At 49.7% G+C, this 18,207-nt stretch overlaps 1 protein-coding gene across 2 annotated transcripts in view; it reads left to right on the forward strand.

Annotated features, from left to right (window-relative positions):
• The window catches only part of CYRIA (CYFIP related Rac1 interactor A), a 103,101-nt gene that overhangs the window by 18,659 nt on the left and 66,235 nt on the right, over positions 1–18,207 (forward strand). For both annotated transcript variants that reach the window (XM_045286864.1, XM_004696047.2), the window contains exon 2: positions 505–667. The gene's annotated coding sequence lies outside the window, so the exon portion shown is untranslated. The remainder of the gene's footprint in view (positions 1–504; positions 668–18,207) is intronic.

Here is an 18,207-nt window from a genome sequence, read left to right on the forward strand (position 1 = left end):
CTGAGGTGGACTGTTTTACTAATTTAGTTCCCAGGGGCAAATCGGAAAAACAAAACCATCACCCTCCCCCCCAAAATAAAACACACACACGCAGTAGAGAGCATCCATCTCCCTTTCTGAAAATCTGTTTAGAAAAAAAAAAAACAAGACTTCCTATTAAGGGTCAATGGCCAACTTGTTTGAGAAGTCAGCATGTCCATGTAGCCGCTTTTCCTCCACTCACAAAGGGCAGAGAGGAAGAGACATGCCCTCATCTAGTTTTTGCTTCCAAACAGCTATTCTTGATGGAGGCTGTTGTGTGTGTGTGTGTGTGTGTGTTTCTCACTGAGCCTCCGTTTCTCTCAGGACAAAATTAGAGAATTAAGACAACATTATCTCAGAGACTTCTTCCATCCCTGCCAATCTGTGATTCGGTGACTCTTGTTACCCTGCTGAACAAATATTGTTACTAACACAGAACAGGAAATAGCCTCTCGTAATCACATGCCGTGCTTTCTCTTTTAGCAGGTTTACATTCCCTAAGGACAGGGAAGCAGCGGGTTCCAGGGTGCCACAGTCCTGGTGGGGGAAGCCAGGCTTGCTTGCCTTGGCCAGAAAGACGCTCAGCTCAACTGGTTCGTCCCATCAGCCTGTCCTGGTGAACCTGAATTGCAAGAGATATTTCCAGGTAAGAAATAGCTGACTTTGATGGTCACAAACAGTTCAATAGAGAACCGATATTGTTAGCTCCAGGGAGTGTGTAAAAGCACGCTTCTAGAATCTGTGAAGGTCTCAAGGATGGTGATTGCACTAGTTTTTTTCAGGAGAGGTCATGCTGCCGAACAGGACATCTATGTAAAGAGAAATGCAAGGACATGATTCGTGATGGACATGCACTTCAGTGTAACTGTAAATGGAAATCAGCTAACGGCCCCTGATGGCCGAGGGGTTAGAAGTTGGGCTGTAATCCGCCAGGTTGTAAATCCAAAGCCCCCAGCTCGCTCCTCGGGACAAAGACGCAGCTTTCTACTCCCCTAAAGAGTTACAGTCTTGGAAACTCACAGGGGCAGTTCAACCCCGTCCTGTCCTATGGCATTGTGATGCGTGGGCGTGGACTCAGTGGCAGTAAGCTTTTCGTTTGGGGAAGGTGTGTTTTTGTTTGTTTGCTTTGGGGGTGTGGTTTTGGCATTCTCCAATGGAAGAGAAACAGGGCTTTCCATTAGCCTGGAGATTGTCTTGGGCACACGCAGAGACCGTTCTGTCCTGCACTATAGAGTCGCTGAGAGTCGGCATGGACTCGATGGCAGTGAGTTGGGTGGACTGTGGTGCTCTGTAATGGGTGCTCTGTGGGGGTGTCATGGGTGCTGAGTTCAGCTTGCTCGTTGGAGAACCCTACATAGGGTCTCTGCGAGTTGGAATAGACTTCAGGGCGCTGGGTTTGGGTTTGGGGTATTCTATAACAAGGCTCCTTGACGGCCTAGTGGTTGGAGCATTTGGCTGCTCAAATGTACCAGTAGTGATTTACAGTAGAAACATCAAAGAGCAGATTTGCTCTGTCCTATAGGGTCCCTTGGAGTTGCAATGGACTCCCTGAGCGTGGGTAGATGTTCTGTAACAGCATTCTGAGTGGGAGCTGCTGTTACCTAAGGTCTTTGGGTTATTTTTGAGATCTTGAATAGCTTAGAACTGCAAGCAGAGGGAGAACAGATTTGAACTATTAGTTTTAGACCACATTTTGCTTTCAGAGTCCATTTTGAGGTGAAATGCAATCAGGGTTCTTTTCTGGCCAGCCTCTATTTGGAGAGGCAAGAGAGCAGTCCTTAGCCATGGCAACAAAACCCTCTGCTGGGGTGTCAATTCCAATTCGTGGTGACAGAGGGCAGAGTAGAACTTCTGCATTATGTTCCCAAGCTTGGAATCCTCATGGAGTCACACGTCCACATCGTTCTCCTGCAGAGTGGCTGATGGGTTTGAATCACTGACCTTTCGGTGAACAGTCAAGTATGTAACAACTGAGCTGCCAGGCTCCTTGTCAGTCGCCATGCTGAGGTGGGATCACAGCTTCACGTCAGAGGCCTGGTTGACACACGCCATGGTCGAACATTCTTAGAAACAAATGCATTGCATCAAGTTATCATCCCAGATCCCTTCCAAGGCATTACTGCAGCTCTTCGTTCCCCTTGCTCTCTTCCTTTCCTTTCGTTTTCTCTTATTACCTCTCTTCTCCCTCACCTCCTGCTAAACCGCTATGAACACATCCCTTGAGGTGGATAAAAAGGATAGGATGGTGTGTACTTGAGCTTCTGCTGTGGACGTACATCTCTCTATGCTCCCTAAGATCTCTGACGTCTCCGCTCTCAGGACTCTGGCAGAGCAGCATATCACTTTTCCGCCCACCGAGCACCTGCGCGGACAAGCTCATGAGTCATGCAGGAGATGCGGATGCGCTCAGATGGCCACGCACCTGCTACCTTCTCAGGTTGCTGGAGTTCCCCTCTCCTGTCTGTTTCATCTAGGTGTATTGGATTGCTCTGTAAACTAAAACCAGAACCCTTCCATAAAACTACTGCAGATACTGCGGAGGGTGGGGCGGGATCATTTCTAAGGCATTCTCCGTTTTCTGAGTTTGCAGGATCATTTCATCCCTGGCAGGTTTGCCTTGTGCACGTTCTCTGAAAGGCAGAGGACCAGCGCTGCCTTGCTGCCTTCCTTTTTGTCTCTTGTGGTTTCCTTCCCGAGGGTGATCCTGGAGCTGTAGCAGAATTCCGGGGAAGGAAAATCGCTCTTGGAAGTAGACAGCCCTGACTTCAGGTGTCGGCTCTGCTGTTTATTCCTTGAGTGATTTTGGAGAGGTCGGTTCGAATTCCCAATTCTCTCTTCCTGCACCTGTGAAAAGGGGAGTGTCAACCCCAACATTATCGGCTGGTTGTTGTTGCTAGGTGCTGACGAGTCACGTTCAAGTCGTGAGGAGAGTGAACCATGGCCCCGCCCTGCACCTTCCTCAGAATCCTTTCGGTGTTTGAGCCCAATGTGGCAAACCGTCTGACTGAAGGGTGTTCCTCTTTTTCATTGAACCTTTGCTTTACCAAGCGTGATATTATTCTCTAGGGACTAGTCCCTCCGGATAACATGCCCGAAGTACATGAGATGAAATTTCACTATCCTTACTGTTAAGGGGCATTCCATCTATACTTCTTCCAAGACAAACTTGTTTGTTCCCTTGGCAGCTCATGGTACATATGATATTCTTCACCCACATTGCAATTCCAATGCATCAACTATGATGATAATTTTTGGCTTTTTTACTCCCTCCTAGCATCTTTTGATTGTGTGCTGGACTCTGTCTGAGGCCTTGGAGAATGTCCTCACAACCGAGTCAGTTGCTTTGGGGACTGTGACTAAGTTTTGAATTCAGGGCTTTGTACTTGGTTGGATAGTCGAGTATCCAACACGTGTTCATCCGGCACCACAGCCCTGTCTTCCCGCTTTGTCTGTTCGCTCTCTATGAGGCATTCAGGCATCCGGTCATCCGCTCACTTAACAGCTCTCGGTTGAGCACGTACCAGGTGGCAGGCACCATTCGTGGTGTTGGGGACACAGCACCGAACAAGACAAAGTGCCTGCTCTCAGGAGCTTCCTTTCTAGGGGAGTAGGGAATCATCCACAGGCACGTATATACGATGCCAGGCAGCAGTCGGTGCCATGGAACAACTCAAGAGCAGAAAGGAACAGAGGTAGAGAAATGAGCAAGACAGTTTTATAGAGTATCAAGCAAAGCCTCTCTGAATAGACAGTATCAGAGCAGGACCTGAAGAAAGTGCAGGATTAAAGCCCATGCAAATGAGACTAGGACAAAAGCTTTGAGGTAGACATGTGCTTGGGCTTTAGGGAACTGCAAGTGGCCAATTAAAGAAGGGGTGAAGTCAAGAGTGGAAGGGGGTGAGGTCTAAGCAGGAATGGAGCCAAGGAGGTGGTAACAAAAACTGACCAATCTCCTAATCAGTGTTACACATGCACTGTTTGCGTAGCCCTACCGAATCATCTGGTAGCACTTACAGAAACTTGGATAGTAATAGTTTCTTAATATAGAAACTTCACTCAACCCCAGTCTCCCACAAGTCACTTCTACCAATTCTCTTGGATGTACTCATGTCATGGACTGTGACTAAGTTTTGAATTCAGGGTAAGAGGGAATGCACCCAATTCATTCATCAAACATCTGCGTGCCTATTATGTGCCAGCACCACTGCTAGCTAATCGGGAGAAATGGCGACCTCGATTCAGCCCCGCACCTCACTGGAGAGACATGCTCGTGACTGGTGAACATACCCTGTTTGATGGTGTGCTAAGAATGGGATGAAGGGAGGTCAGCAGAGGGATTGCTGACACAGGTGGAGGGTCAGAGGATCACAAAATTGGGGACACTCCTTGAGGACACGCTGCAACCACTCAACCCTGGAAATGAGGAGTTGTTGGGCAAGTGAAGGGGATTTGGGGAGTACATCAGGAAGGTGGGAGGAGGGAGGGAGCACTAGAATGAACTGTGATTGCCCAATTCATTCTAAAGGCAATGTAACCCTGGTGGGGGAATGCTCTGAACTGGATGTGGTAATGATTATACAATCCTCCTTGATACGATTGAATGATTGAACTGTTGAATTGTGTGATAGGTAAACTATGTGCCAGTAAAACTTGGAGGGGGAAAGGAAAACAGGGTGGGAGATTGACAGACATGTTCGAGCCATGGTGGTGAGAACGTCCAGGCAGAGGAAAAACAGGAGCCGGATGCAGAATCTGGATCAAGCAAACAGCCAGAGAACTTTACCAAAGCATCCGTTTCTGTTTGGATGCAGGCCACGCCCCTTAGAAAACTCCTCTTAACGGATTGGCTGTTCGTAGTACATTTCATCATGGAAGTGATTCCATTCTATCAGCACCCATCAAGAGGAATGACCATATCTGCCAAACTGTATCACGACGGCCAAGCTGCTGAGAAGCGTGGCCCAACTCAATTGACACACCGCATGACCCCACCCCCCACCCCCCGCAGCTTGCAAAAGAGGTCATATGAGGTGCACCTTGAGGGATCAGTAGGAGTTGGGAGAAAGACATTCCAAAGAGCAGCGTTACATAAACAGGGACCAACAGTCAATTCTCTGTATGGATGGTAGGGAGGAAATAGCCAAAGTGATCATCAGGCACAGTGAATGCCTGATTTCTGCTTTTCCAAAATCCATTTGTGGCCACCTCCTCATCCTCCCACCTTGTTCTCTACCGTGACTTAAAAGAAGCAAATTGACGCATTTAGGTTGATCTCGCCTCTGACCCCAAGGAGGTGTCAATGAGCAGAAAAGGAGAAGGGAGACTAAGAAAAGAAATAGAAAGAGGTGGAGGAGGACGAGCCAGCACTGTGTCATCCAGAACCGGGTATCACAACAACAGGTCACCATCACTCTCCAGTGACGAAACCCAGCTTTCCCAAGAGCTGAGCTGCTCCTTGACAGGGAGAAGGAGAAGGGATTTCAAACTGCATCCAGCCTTCCTTCCCATGGAGCAGTGTGTGTGTGTACATATTAGTTAGAATGTGTTCTGCAATGTCACACAGGGCCTAGTGCAGATGACTTCGAGTGATGCTTATTGGCTGGAAGATGGAGGAATGGGTTAGGACTGATCTTGCTGACCTATGCGTTGGCCCAGATGTGCCAAGATGGATGACGATTGATGTTCACAAGCACATGAAGAGGGTATACCAGTGCCCATGCGTAGACAATGTTATTGAAGCTCAGAGAGATGAATTACTTGTTCAGAGTCCATAGCTACTGGGTGGTTAGGATTCAAGCTCCTTTCAAAGCCCCCTCCTATTGAACCTGCTACGTGGCACACTCTATATGTGAAGTTTCCTGGGAGGATATTTCTAAACTCAGAATTATCCTGGGTCGTGAGCATCATGAACCACAGGAGCGCCCAGCGAGAGCTCCCAGTGAAGAGCAGCAGTGAGCAGCACAGACACACACACACACACACACCATCGTTACGTGATGGAACACCCGTGTCCTGTTAGAGATGAAATCAATCGTGTCCCCTCTGAATGTGGTTGATACATCACATCCTGCCCCCTAAAATCATTGTCACTGGGGATGGGGCCTCTTACGTTGATGAAAGATCAGATTAAGCAAATAAGCAAAGATGGGGAAAGACAGGTGCAGGCCACAGAGAGACTGCCAAGGAACCAAGGAATGGAGACTGAGAAGAACCAGGTCCCCTCGTCCTGAGCTAACCGAAAGAGAGAGCCAGAGCCCTGCATTTGAACTTCAAGCCCCTGCAATGAGAGACAATAAGACCCCACTTGTTAAAGCCACACACTTGTGGTATTCCTCTTGTAGCAGCTCTAGATGGCCGAGATACGTCTGAAAGCCCTCTCAGGATCCGCCCCGGGGCAGCAGGCCTCTACGTCTTGTGTTGCGATGTCTACACACATGCTTCCCGGGGACGCAGTGCTTGTTTCCTGGTGGAATCGCTGATCCTGGTGTCAGACATTGGCCACCCTTCTCTCTTTACGGAGCCTGCCTTTTCTGAGCACAACCCCATCTCGTTTTTAACTGGCATGAGTATCTGCTCAGTCAAGGGCTTAAGTGGTGGGTGCTTCGCTCTATGGGAGTCAGTGTCTGGGAGACACTGGCCGCCCCAAGAACGCGGTCCTCTGCCCTTTCCAGGGAGAACCAGTTGCCCTCCCCACGGCCAGGTTTCCATTTCTCTCCCTCTTGGGGAGTGTATCTGCTCTTCTGCCCACGCTGAGCAGGAGGAAGTCTTTGGCTGGCCTTCCTTCCCTGCTCCTTCTAAGGAAAGGCTTCAATGGACATGATGCCTAACCCCCTCCTCTCTGAACCCCTGGTGGTAGCAGTGGGCTGGGGAAATTAAAAAGGGAAAAGAAGAGAGACAGAGGGCTGCTGAGAAGGAAGAATGGAGAGAAGAGAGAAATGCTGTCTTTAAAAGCAGCCGCTCTGCCCCCACTCCTGCCCCTTGTCCGAGGCTGCTCTCACCCTGGTCTGGCCTACAGCCAGTGGCCCTTGATGCCTTTGGCTATCATGCCAATGTCCTCTCACCAAGGAAGCCTTTCTGGGTGGAATTCTCAGTGCCACGGTGGTATAGATTATTTAAAAACCCACTAATAACAATAGTAATAAATATCATGATGACCGTGGCATCTGTCTTAATTAGGTTACAACCCAAACCATGTCCTGGATCACTGGCTTTCGTAGAGAGGCCCCTCTCTCCCAGGAGCATTTCTTCTCCAGGGTAAATGTAAAGGGATCACACCGGATGCTCTAGATCCTTCCATCTCTGAACTTGTCTCCCAGAGTCCTCGGGTCCTGCTGCATCCCGCCATGGCCCAGCAGGAGCCCACGGTGGGTTTGAAGCGTATGTGATGCTACCACCGGAAAGCCCATCAAGGAAACTAGAGTGCAGCCTTCTCCCCTCTTCCCGGCAGGCAGAGTACAGCAAGAGTGAGCAGTATTCTCTCTCTCTGTGTGTCAGCACAGAACCATGTGGCCAGTTTACAGCGACGGATGCTCAGCCTGCACCCCGTCCTCCCTTTCCGATGCGATGAGGCAGAACGGGGCTACATTTGTTCTGTTCCTTGACACCTTTTCTAGGAAATCTGCTGGACACTGCTTGGTTTAGCCTTCATGATGAGCCTGGATTTCTCTGTTTGGAACTTATAAGCCTCCAGCCCAGTAGCCCTTGACCCTTCTGTGGTGTTTGGAGACTTCGTCCAACCTACAAAGTAGGAAGGAGGTCAGGGTTGTGGTGTCTTGGCTGTAGATTGGCAGAGGAGTTATACAGGGCTGTGGAAGTACACAAGAAAGCTTGGTAATGTTTCCTCTAAAGGCCCGTGCGTAGCTATCCAAGACTTGCACAGGGCTCTCTTTCACAGGTCAGCTCTCTCCTTGGCTGATCTGAGGCCGTGAAACCAAAGGAGGGATGTTGTTATCGACCACTTTCTTCAGTTGCTGTAATGTGTGATGACGGGAGCCTGGAAGTTCAGCAGCGCGTTTCAAGGGAATCTCCTCATTGTGCCTCTTGGTGGGCATTTGGTGACAGGTGTTCCAGTAAACTGTCATTGGCCTGTCATTCTGTAGAGTGCTGTGCTGAAGAGCATGAACTCGAGCCAGATGGCCCAAGTTTGTGTCCCCCTTCGCCGTGCCCGAGCTGGCTGCCATTAAGCAGGTTATTGGCCTCTCTGCAAGTCGGCGTGCTTAGCTGTCAAATGGGAAAGTGAAGAATACCTGCCTCATAATGAGTGTATATGTGCAAGTGGGCGAGGAATGGGGCTCCTAATAGAGACTCACGAAGTGTTCACTGGCCTTGTGTTATTTTACGTGAATCTGAAACCACGGTCGAATGTTCCACTAAGGGTATGTCGCGGGCTGTGCTGAGAGTCAGGCCTTGGATGTCTGTTGAGTTCACGTCTTCCCGGTGCCAGATCTGTCCCGAGACAATGGCATCGCCACGCTGAGCTCAGGCAGCACAGAGTCTGGTAGCAGCGATGTGTACCGATCACGGCTCTGTCAGGCCATCTGCACCAGCTGACAGCCCGACAACCCGAGAACTTTAGGAGACCAGAAACATGCACGCTCCTCTGAGCATGGACGGCATCTCACGGGAGGGAGGTGGTGAGGACCTGACTGGAAAGGATGGAAGCAGGGATTCTGGGAGAAGGTGGCATAGTTTGGGGGAGGGATGCTATTCTGAAGGAGAGCGTTGGAAAACAACTGGGAAAAAAGAATGAGAACAATTGCTTCATATCTGTCTATGTGTACATATATGTACTTTTGTGGTAGAGGTGATAAATGCGCACTCCCAGGTGTGGTGTGGTTGTCGAGTCGAAATGCCTACAGGCCCCCATGGGGAGAGCTCTCTGCACTTTGCTCAGCTCTCGTAGATTCCGGGGATGAAGGGGCTTTAGGGGGTGCAAATGCAGGTCCCCGCAGCAGAGGACAGAGAAGGCTGCTCTGCTCCAAGGCCGAGCGAGCACAGGCCTTCCTCTGTGCGTGCCGGAGAGCCCAGCCAGGCCCTCTGCTCCTTGATGGAGTTCGACAAAGGCTTGCTTGTTCTCCCCTGACATCAGACCTCGCCCTCAGGATGGCTCTGTCCTTCTAGGGCAAGATCTCACACAGTGATAATAGAGTCAAAGAGAAGAGAGGAAGCCAGGAAAGACTGTCTGGGGCGTCACCATGCCAACCCGCTTCGCATGCGAGGGCCGCGAAGATGGTGCTGTGTGTGGTGTGGCACCCCTTCTCTTTGCACCCCAGGATGGTCCTGTGCCACTGAGCTCCAGGGCCCTGCAGGGTAGGAGCCGCCGCTGTCGCCCCAGAGATGTTAGCTATCTGGTCAGCAACATACAAGACATGAAAGGATCAGGTTAAGTCACTGTGCTCATAATAACACAATGAATCGATTCTTTCCCTTTTTTAAAAAAAGTTATCAAATACTGCATTTAACCCCTTGGGCTATCCGTTATACCAAAGGTCTGCGGAATTTTACCTTAAAATATTCGGAGAAGCTTACAAAGGACAGGGATCTGAGAGGAGATCACCTGGCCCCCTTTCTGGCAGCTCCGTTGGTTCCCAGTGAGTCAACTGAGGAGGGAGAGGACCAGGCGACGCTGATGAGGGCAAGCACAGATCTGAGCCAACAAGGCAGTGCATTATTCTGGGTACTTTAGAGAAACAAATCCACAGAAACTCGTGTATAAGAGAGAGTTTTATATAAAGGGTAAGTGTGCATCAAGAAAACATCCCAACCCAGTGCTGCCCAAGCCCACCAGTCCAGCATTAACCCATTAACTCCTATGTCCAACACCAATCCACAAAGTCCTCCTCCATCTCATAAAACAGACGCAGTGATGCCGACTGCAGGAGGAAAGCCCAGTCAATGAATGTGTAAGCATCTCAGTGCTGGCAGGGGTCTCCATGCGGCTGCTCCAGCACCCAGGGCTGCATCGGGGTAGGTCCATGTGGCTTCTCCTTGGGGATGTATTTCAGGAAGTCAGCCTTGCAAGCTGAAGCAGGGAACTGCTAAGGCAGCTGCACCCTGGTCCGACCATCAAAGGCAAGAGACCTAAGAACTGAAAGGCGAGGCTCACCAAGCCATGTATCCCTCCGCCCTTCAATTAATCCCACATGTGTTTATCCACCAGGTGGGACCATAAACTAACTCAGGCCGCCTGGCCGAGACCATTAACCTGGGACTCGCCAATAGGAGGGCTGGATGGGCGGTGTTTCTGGCTTCTTTTTGCACTTTTCCTTGTGTGGGCATGGAGTGGGGCCTGGGGGTGGGGGGGCACAACCACAATCAAACGCAGTTGCCATCAGGTCTGTGCTGGTTCAGAAGGGTCCTAGGGGGCAGGGCAGGAATGTCCCTTTGGGGTTCTGAGACAGTAACTCTTTACAGGAGTAGGGAACACCCCCGCTCCCTCCCCCCTCCCCGCTTTTAGGAACAAATGTCATAGGAAGCCAGTGGAAGGAGAACTTCTACTTTTAGAGGGTGACCCTAGACCCAGGACGGAAAGGGAGTTCGACATAGCGACTTCAGCCGCGGAGACCAGGGCAGCGGTTCTTAAGCTTGACTCACCTGGGACTTTATTGAGAAGCAGAACCAGATTCCCTGGTTCTGGACGGGACTTTAGCTCCTGTCTTTCTGATAGGCTCTTAGGTGGAAATGATTTCTAGGGGGTCCTTCAACCTCCCTTGGAGTAGCGAGTGTTTAGAAAACAAAACCAAACAAAACTTTGAATTTGGGGCCCAGAAAATTAATGCACCACAGCGTGGGTGTTACCAGAGCTCTGTTTATAAGTGATTTGCTCCTGTTCAGCGCATGGCCCAGTATACGCCGAAGTGTGTTTTATTTTTCCTGAGCATGTTCCGCTGTTCTGCTGTGCCTCAGTTTCCTTCTCTGAAAAGGCTTTAGTCACAGCTACTTTGAGAGTCAGTCTGTGGATTCGAAAAGGCCTAGCAGCGGGCTTGGACTCCAGGAGGCCCTCCCTCCCGGTAAAGGCAGCTGCGACAGCAGGCGCCGTACTTTGCCAAAGCCCAGTCTCTACAGTGAGTTCCCCAGACTCCACTGAGGACCACGGGACCTGACCTGACTTTATTGAGCAGAGTTCTCAGATGGTGTGAACTGAGCAGAAGCTCTGGACATGGTGTTGGAAATAACAATTCGCTGTCTTCCAGCCGAGTTGCGAAACAGCCTCCTCACGGCTCCATCTGTCTTGGAGACCCGAGAACGTGACTGGGGAAGTTGTCAAAAGCACTGTTGTTTGTGGCTGCAGACACCGGGGCCTGAGAAACGCCAGCACAGGGTGAAGTTTAAATTAGGATAGCACGTGGTGAGTTCATCACAGAGCAGGACCGGGCTGGACCTAAACGTAGAGATAAACTTTGTGAGTGTGTTTGTTCGGTTTAATTGTGGTCTCAGTGGGTCAAACTAAACAGGGAACTTCCACAGTAACTTTGCCCCCTGCTTTTGTGTACTCTCTACTTCCTGCCAGAGCAATGGTACCCGCCCTCACCCCGGCCTTCCGGTGAATCCACCTCTCTGCATTCCTCATGCCCTAGTCCAGGACACAGTTTTCCCTGCTCTCTTAGTTCACCTTTCCAGATCAAAACTGTCACTTTAAGTGAATGTTTCAACAGAGAAATAGAAACTAATTCCTGATCAGCTCGTGATAGAATATGAGCCTTTTTGTTTTTTTACACATTACAAGTGGAGTCATGTTGATTCACCCGCAAGACAGATGTTTCCCTTGATGGAAAACATGATTTAAGAAATTAGCGGAAGAGGCTGGGAGGATGATTACTAAGCCAAATGGCTGAATCTATTAATTTTTCCTTCCCAAATGGCGTGGCTCAATTTCTGGCAAGCTGGTCCAAACTAATGCTTTTGAAACGGCCTTGACGTGAATTACGGCATTAAATGAACAGTGGCTGGTAGGGCAGTGGGGTTGAGTCATTTTTACTGCCGAGGGGGACCATCACTGAGGGAACATTTGGGACATGGAAATGGATTCTCTGTGTTGTTCCTCTTTCAGAGTTCTGCTTCTATACCAGGGACTCGCCCTCCAGAGAGCCGGCATTCTTTTTAAGGTGAGACGATAGTGCCCCTTAGTGGACAAAGTCCCAAACTGCAAGCTCTGACACCTGCTGGAAGAAAAACTCAGCTTTAGGGTGGTAAGGATCCACGAATAAATGCATCATTAAAAGCAAAACAACAGCTCCCGGCTTGCTGTTTGTGTGTCCATTCCAATGCAGGGCGAAGCTGCTCTTTAAACTCTGCTTTGGAATCTTTTCACAAGCCGATTTTGAAAGATGCTCTTGGAAACGACTTCAAACACCCTTGACACTCCCTATCAGGATTCGTCTTGGGCCAGGTTTGGAGGTCTGAGTCTCACCGCTGCCCCATAATGTCATACTCTCCCTGACTTCTGAGGACTTTAGGGAAGTTTCTCTCCAATTTCAAAAGCTGTGCTTCCCTGAACAACAGGGAACACTGGACCGCAGCAATGAATAGCGCTTGCTTCAGCACGTTGGTTTCTGTAAAGCGCAGGGACTATTATGTACATAGCCCAGTTCTACCAGAGCAGACAGCTCTGAGACCGAAGAAAAGTTTTTCTAGTCCAAGTTCATCTCACCTCCCGCCCCCCCAAGCTCCAGGAACCTTTGACACCCTTAATAGAGAGATGGTTGGGCTTGGACTAGAGGAGACATTGCAGATAAAATGGATTAAATTGAGTCTAAACAGCTTGGCATTTTTAGAAAGCTTTAAAATAAAAGGTCAGCCTTGTTTGGGGGAATGCTATGTGTATTTCAGTGCTGGTCCCTCTGTGGGTTAAGTGGTGGGCTGTTGACCTCAGTTCTTCAGCTGTTCTTGCCAACTAGCCACTCCTTGTAAGTAAGACGAGGCTTTCTGCTCAAGTGAATAGTCCCCGAAGCCTTGTGTGGGGCCACTGTAAGCAGAATCAGCTTGATGGAGGTGGGTTTTGATTTTTTTGGTTTGGGATATTTCATTGTTAAAGTGCATCTTTCAAGTGGTTTGCAAACAGACCTTTATTTTAAAATAGGTCTGAATAAGTTAATTGTGCCAGCCTGGCCGATAATCACATGTGGGGCTAATTGAAAGGCGGAGGGATAAATGGGTGGTGAAGCCTCGCCTTTCTAGTTCTCGGGTCTCTTGCTTTGTGGTGGTCGCACAAGGGTGCAGCTGCCTTAGCAGCTCCCTGCTTCAGCTTGCAAGATTGACTTCCTACAAGACATCCCCAAGGAGAAGCTACATGGACCTATCCCGATGCCGCCCTGGGTGCTGGAGCAGCCGTGTGGAGACCTCTGCTAGTGCTGAGATGCTTGTTCGTTCACTGACTCAGCTTTCCTCCTGCAGTCGGCATCATTGCCTCTGTTTTGTGAGGTGGAGGACTTTGTGGACTGGTGTTGGGTTAATGGGTTAATGTTGGACTTGTGGGCTTGGGCAGCAATGGGTTGGGATGTTTTCGTGATGCACATTTTCTTTACATAAAACTCTCTCTTATACATGAGTCGCTGTGGATTTGTTTCTCCAAAGTACCTAAACTATTACAAGGTCAGTCCTTGAAGGAGCCCTGGTGACATAGTGGTTATGTGTTGGGCTGAGACCTGTGAGGTCAACAGTTCAAGCCAGTGGCTTCATGGGAGAAAGATGAGGCTTTCTACCCCCGTAAAGAGTTACCGTCTTGGAAACCCTCAGGGGCAGTTTGACCCTGTCCTGTGGGGTCACTGTGAGTTAAGAGGGACATGTCGGCAGGGAGAGACAGTTAGTCCTTGAGCCTGAGAATGAGGAAAAGATAAACATTTTACAAGAGACACCACACCTTTAAATGAAATGTTATCAATGATCTGTTCTTCATCTCATTTAAGTCAGTTACTTTTTCTAAAATTATTTTAATGTGGGCTGGTTATGTCAGAAGAATAGCACACTGCCACAGATAAGAGCCCCCAACACAGGGAATGCAGGACAGATAAACCCCTCAGGGCCAACAATGAGAGTAGAGATACCAGGAGGCTTCGGGGAGGGTGGGGGAAGAAAGGGGGAACTGATCACAAGGATCAAACTAGAACCCCTCCCAGGGGACAAATAATGGAAAAGTGGGTGAGGGACGACGCAGGATGACATCAATTCTGGAAAAAATAATCTATAACTTATCAAGGGTTTGTGAGGGAGGGAGGGGGGAGAAATGGGGAGCTGCTATCAGGGGCTCAGGTGGAAAGAGAATGCTTTGAAAACGATGATGGCGGCATATGTGCAAATGTGCTTGACATACTGGAGCAATATATGGATTGTGAAAAGAAATGTAAGAGCCCCCAATAAAAGTATTTTAAAAAAAAGAATAGCGTTTTAAAACATGATTTTTAAGCGATATGAAAGAGGGAATGTCCTGAAAGAGAGGCGGTGAGGCAGAATATCATTGCAGTCATCTGGTGTAGATCAGGGAGCAATTCCTTTCATGGAAGAGTGTCTCATGGAATGCTATGTAGAAAATTTTAAGCATGGAGATGTACTTTATGTGATAACCCCAAACCAGACTCACTGCCATCAAGCCATGCTGACTCAGAGTGCCCGATAGGACAGGGTAGAATGGCCCCTGTCGGTTTCCAAGAGTGTACCTCTTTACGGGACTAGGAAGGCCCTTCTTTCTCCTGCTGAGTGGCTGGTAGCTTCAAACTGCCAACCTTACCGTTAGCATCCAGTACACCAACAGGGCTTCTTACTTTAGGCGCTAGTATAAGGTGACCAGATTTTAACATTGGTAAAGCGGGACACCATTGATAAAACTCATATCCTGGCGAAAGGGCCCCATGGCAGCCGAAAACCGTAAACCCTAGCTTGTCATGCATTCTTTCCAAAAATCGGTACTTTTTAAAAACATCGCGGGATGCAGGAAAAATTGTGAACAATTGGGACTGTCCTGCCAAAAGCGGGACGTCTGGTCACCTTTCACTAGTAGGACATGATCTTCAGAGCTATTGTCACAAATAAGAGTAAGGGCAGCCTGCCTTGTGGAATATGGGACGGCTGGCTTTGAGTAAGGGTGCCCTCACGTGTGTGTAACTATGTACATACTCACATATGCGCAAATTAGATTTTTATGCAAAATAGTTCTGGTAATCTATAAGAGAGAACTGTAGCAGTGATTGAATAGAAGACTTGGACGTTGGAGAGCGAGGTAGGAACGAAACTTTTAATCATGAGTGCTTTCTTGTGGGAATCTCTTCAACTTTGGGTTCTGTGAATCTCTTACCATTGCAAAAACTATCCGATGGAAACAGAACACATCCCAGGGCATACTGATAAAATGGGAAATCAAACTAGACGAGGAAGAAGCCCTCATGCAATAGCATGATTTGGATGAAGCAAGCAGAGAAAGCAGGATGCGGGCCACACACCCATAAATCGGAGCTTAAGGGAAACAACGGCCACTCATGACTGATAGTGGACACTCTTCTGCGCCCCAGAGACCTTTTCCACAGGGCCGCTCCTGACGGCCGAGCATAAAGAAGAGCAAACGATGCGCCAGTTCGCGGCTAGTTCAAACTTGGGGGGAACACTTAAACGCTTCTCGCTTCTGTTTCCTCATTTGTGTCCAGAAGATGTGACCTGCCGTTGAGAAATGCTCGGAGGGGGAAAGGAGGTGATCTGTGTGCAGGAATGAACATAGCGGGGAGCAGACGAGACACGCAGCCAGCAGATGCTGGGCTTTCCACTGGGATCCCTAAGGGTGACCTGAGTGGCAGCCAGATGGACTCACAAGAACAAACAGCAGTGTGCTGGTCATGTGGCGCTAGGGACTTGACTCGGGCTGCATGGAAGCAGGAGAGCCAACGAGGCACCTTTTGAGCCTCTCCTGAATTCACGGTTGGGGCCTTCGGTGTCCGCTCCGGTAGGTCCTGGGGAAGATGTGAACTGGCGTCTGGCATTGCCCGTGACAGAGCTCTCCCTGCTGGCCGGCCTGCCCCAAAGCCCAGTGCAGGCCCACTTGTTTCTATGCACGCGGCTGCTTCCCTTTCGGGGTTCTCCCTGTGCAGGCATTTTGACTACAGAAGAATCTGCAGCGCAGAATCCGGTGCTACTGGGGGCGGAGATGTTGGCCTTGCTCCACCCATGCCTGGCCGAGCGTGCCGCCCGCAGCCCCGTCCTGCCCAGTGCTGCTTTGGGGGACAATAGGCCAGTGACTGGCTGGCACTGGAGGTCAGAGGCGGGCACTTCACAGGTCCTGCTCCGCCAGTGCTCAGAACCTCGTCCGCAGCCTGGAGGCTTCTCTTGTGGGTCCAGTTCTCTTTCTTTTAACCTCCAAGCATAGCGTCCGAGTCCTGCATGCTGCTTCCTGTGCCCTAAACCAGTTACACGTGTGTGAAAGCAGATGTGAAAGTAGGGAAACAATGCCCTCCCTCCTGGCCCTCCCTCTCCTCCGTTCTTCCTGTCCTGCCACTCCTCTCCCTTCTCCCGTCCTCGGTGGCTCCTTTTCTGGTTCTGAGTTCCTGCGTGAGGTTTCAGAGGGGAGGGCCAGGTATACAAGGGTCACGGTTTTCAGTCATTTTTTTCTTTCATTTAAAAAAAATCATTTTATTGGGGGCTCATACAGCTCTTATCACAACACATACATGCATCCATTGTGTCAAGCACATCTGTACATTTGTTGCCATCATTCATTCATTCTTGTCTTGATTCAGCAAATACAGACTCGGCCCAAGTTTTTGTGCCAGGCCCCGGGCAGCCTGTTGTGTGTTCAGACACAAGTAAACCCCAGTTCCTGCCCTGGAGGTATCCCCCTCTCAGGAGAGTAGGCCCACAACTAAGAAGGGGGGCTTCTAGGAACGGGGGCAAGTGGGGAGAGAAGACTCCCAGGCTGTGGGGAGAAGTACGGAGGCCTGGAATTTCCTCTGCCTGCCTGCGACAGGCCATCCAGCGCATGATGGATGCAGGTAAGCCTGGCAGGAAATTGCTTTCAGAGCAGGTTTAAAAGCGACACAAGAGAACTGGCCCTACCACTCTATCATAGCCAGCAGACTGGGAGCTGCCAGCAAATCTTAAAAGCTGGACCAGTGACTATTCTTGCGCCAAAGACCCCTCAGCTCTCCCCAGCCCATCAGTGTGTGATCTCAGCAGACCTGAGGGTAAGAGGCCACGAATCCTCTGCGCAGAGCTCCTGGGCCTCATGGGCCACCATTCAAACGCTAACCAGTCTTCCTTCTTCATCTCATGCCCACCAGCCCAGATATCCAGAGTCACCGCCATCGAGTGGATAGGACAGGGGAGAACTTCCCCTGTGGGATTCGGAGACTGTAACTCTTTACGGAAGTAGAAAACCCTATCTTTCACCCACGGAGCAATGGGTGGTTTAGAACTGCTGACCTTGCAATTAGCAGCCCAAGACATAACCATTATGCCACCAGGTCTCCTAGAGCGCAGGTTAGCCATCTTTTATTTTGTACCCCAAACTCTTTGCCTTGACCCAGGTACAGTCCCCATTAAGGCGTTTCCTGTCCTACAGTTTTCTTGCAGCACGTCTTTCTGCTCTCATTAGGTTGCTCTAAGCCCCGGGGGAGCAGTGCTGGGCTGTCTGTGTCCTGGGCTGCTAACCGCTAAGGGAGATTCTCTGCCCCCATAAAGGTTCACAACCTTGGAAACCCAACGGGAGCAGTGTGGCCTGTCCTGTAGGGTCGCCATGGGTTGGAATCCACTCCATGTCAATGAGTTTGACTTTTGGTTTTGTGGAAATTGCTCTTCCAGATGGCAGGAAGCAGGCTTTGTCTAACTCTAGCCTCTGCCAGGGGCAGATATTCCTGCGGCTTTTCTTTGGCTGTTCTCCGTCTTTCTCTCCCATGTTAAGGATTGAACAAGGGCCCAAGATGGAGCAGTGATTCGGCCTGAGCCTCAGGGAGCTCAAGCAGACATGTATGCAATATTCTATTTCAGACAAACATAGATGCAGGAGAGAAAGGGTATTACATTGCTAACAAGGAAGGGAACGGTCTACCTTGGGGGACAGGGTGGTAAATGAAAAGGGGGTGGGGTGCATGGAGCATTAGATATGGGTGAGAGTGAGGTGCACTGAATGTGAGGTGAAATGTGGGAGACCTGGGCAGAGGCAGTAGAGTTTTGCCAACTGAACAGAATTGGTGGTTTTCTGTGTAACTTTTT

Source organism: Echinops telfairi, unplaced genomic scaffold (genome assembly GCF_000313985.2).
Source record: "Echinops telfairi isolate 266 unplaced genomic scaffold, ASM31398v2 ScPeMD7_9;HRSCAF=40, whole genome shotgun sequence".
Classification (NCBI taxonomy): Eukaryota; Metazoa; Chordata; class Mammalia; order Afrosoricida; family Tenrecidae; genus Echinops; species Echinops telfairi.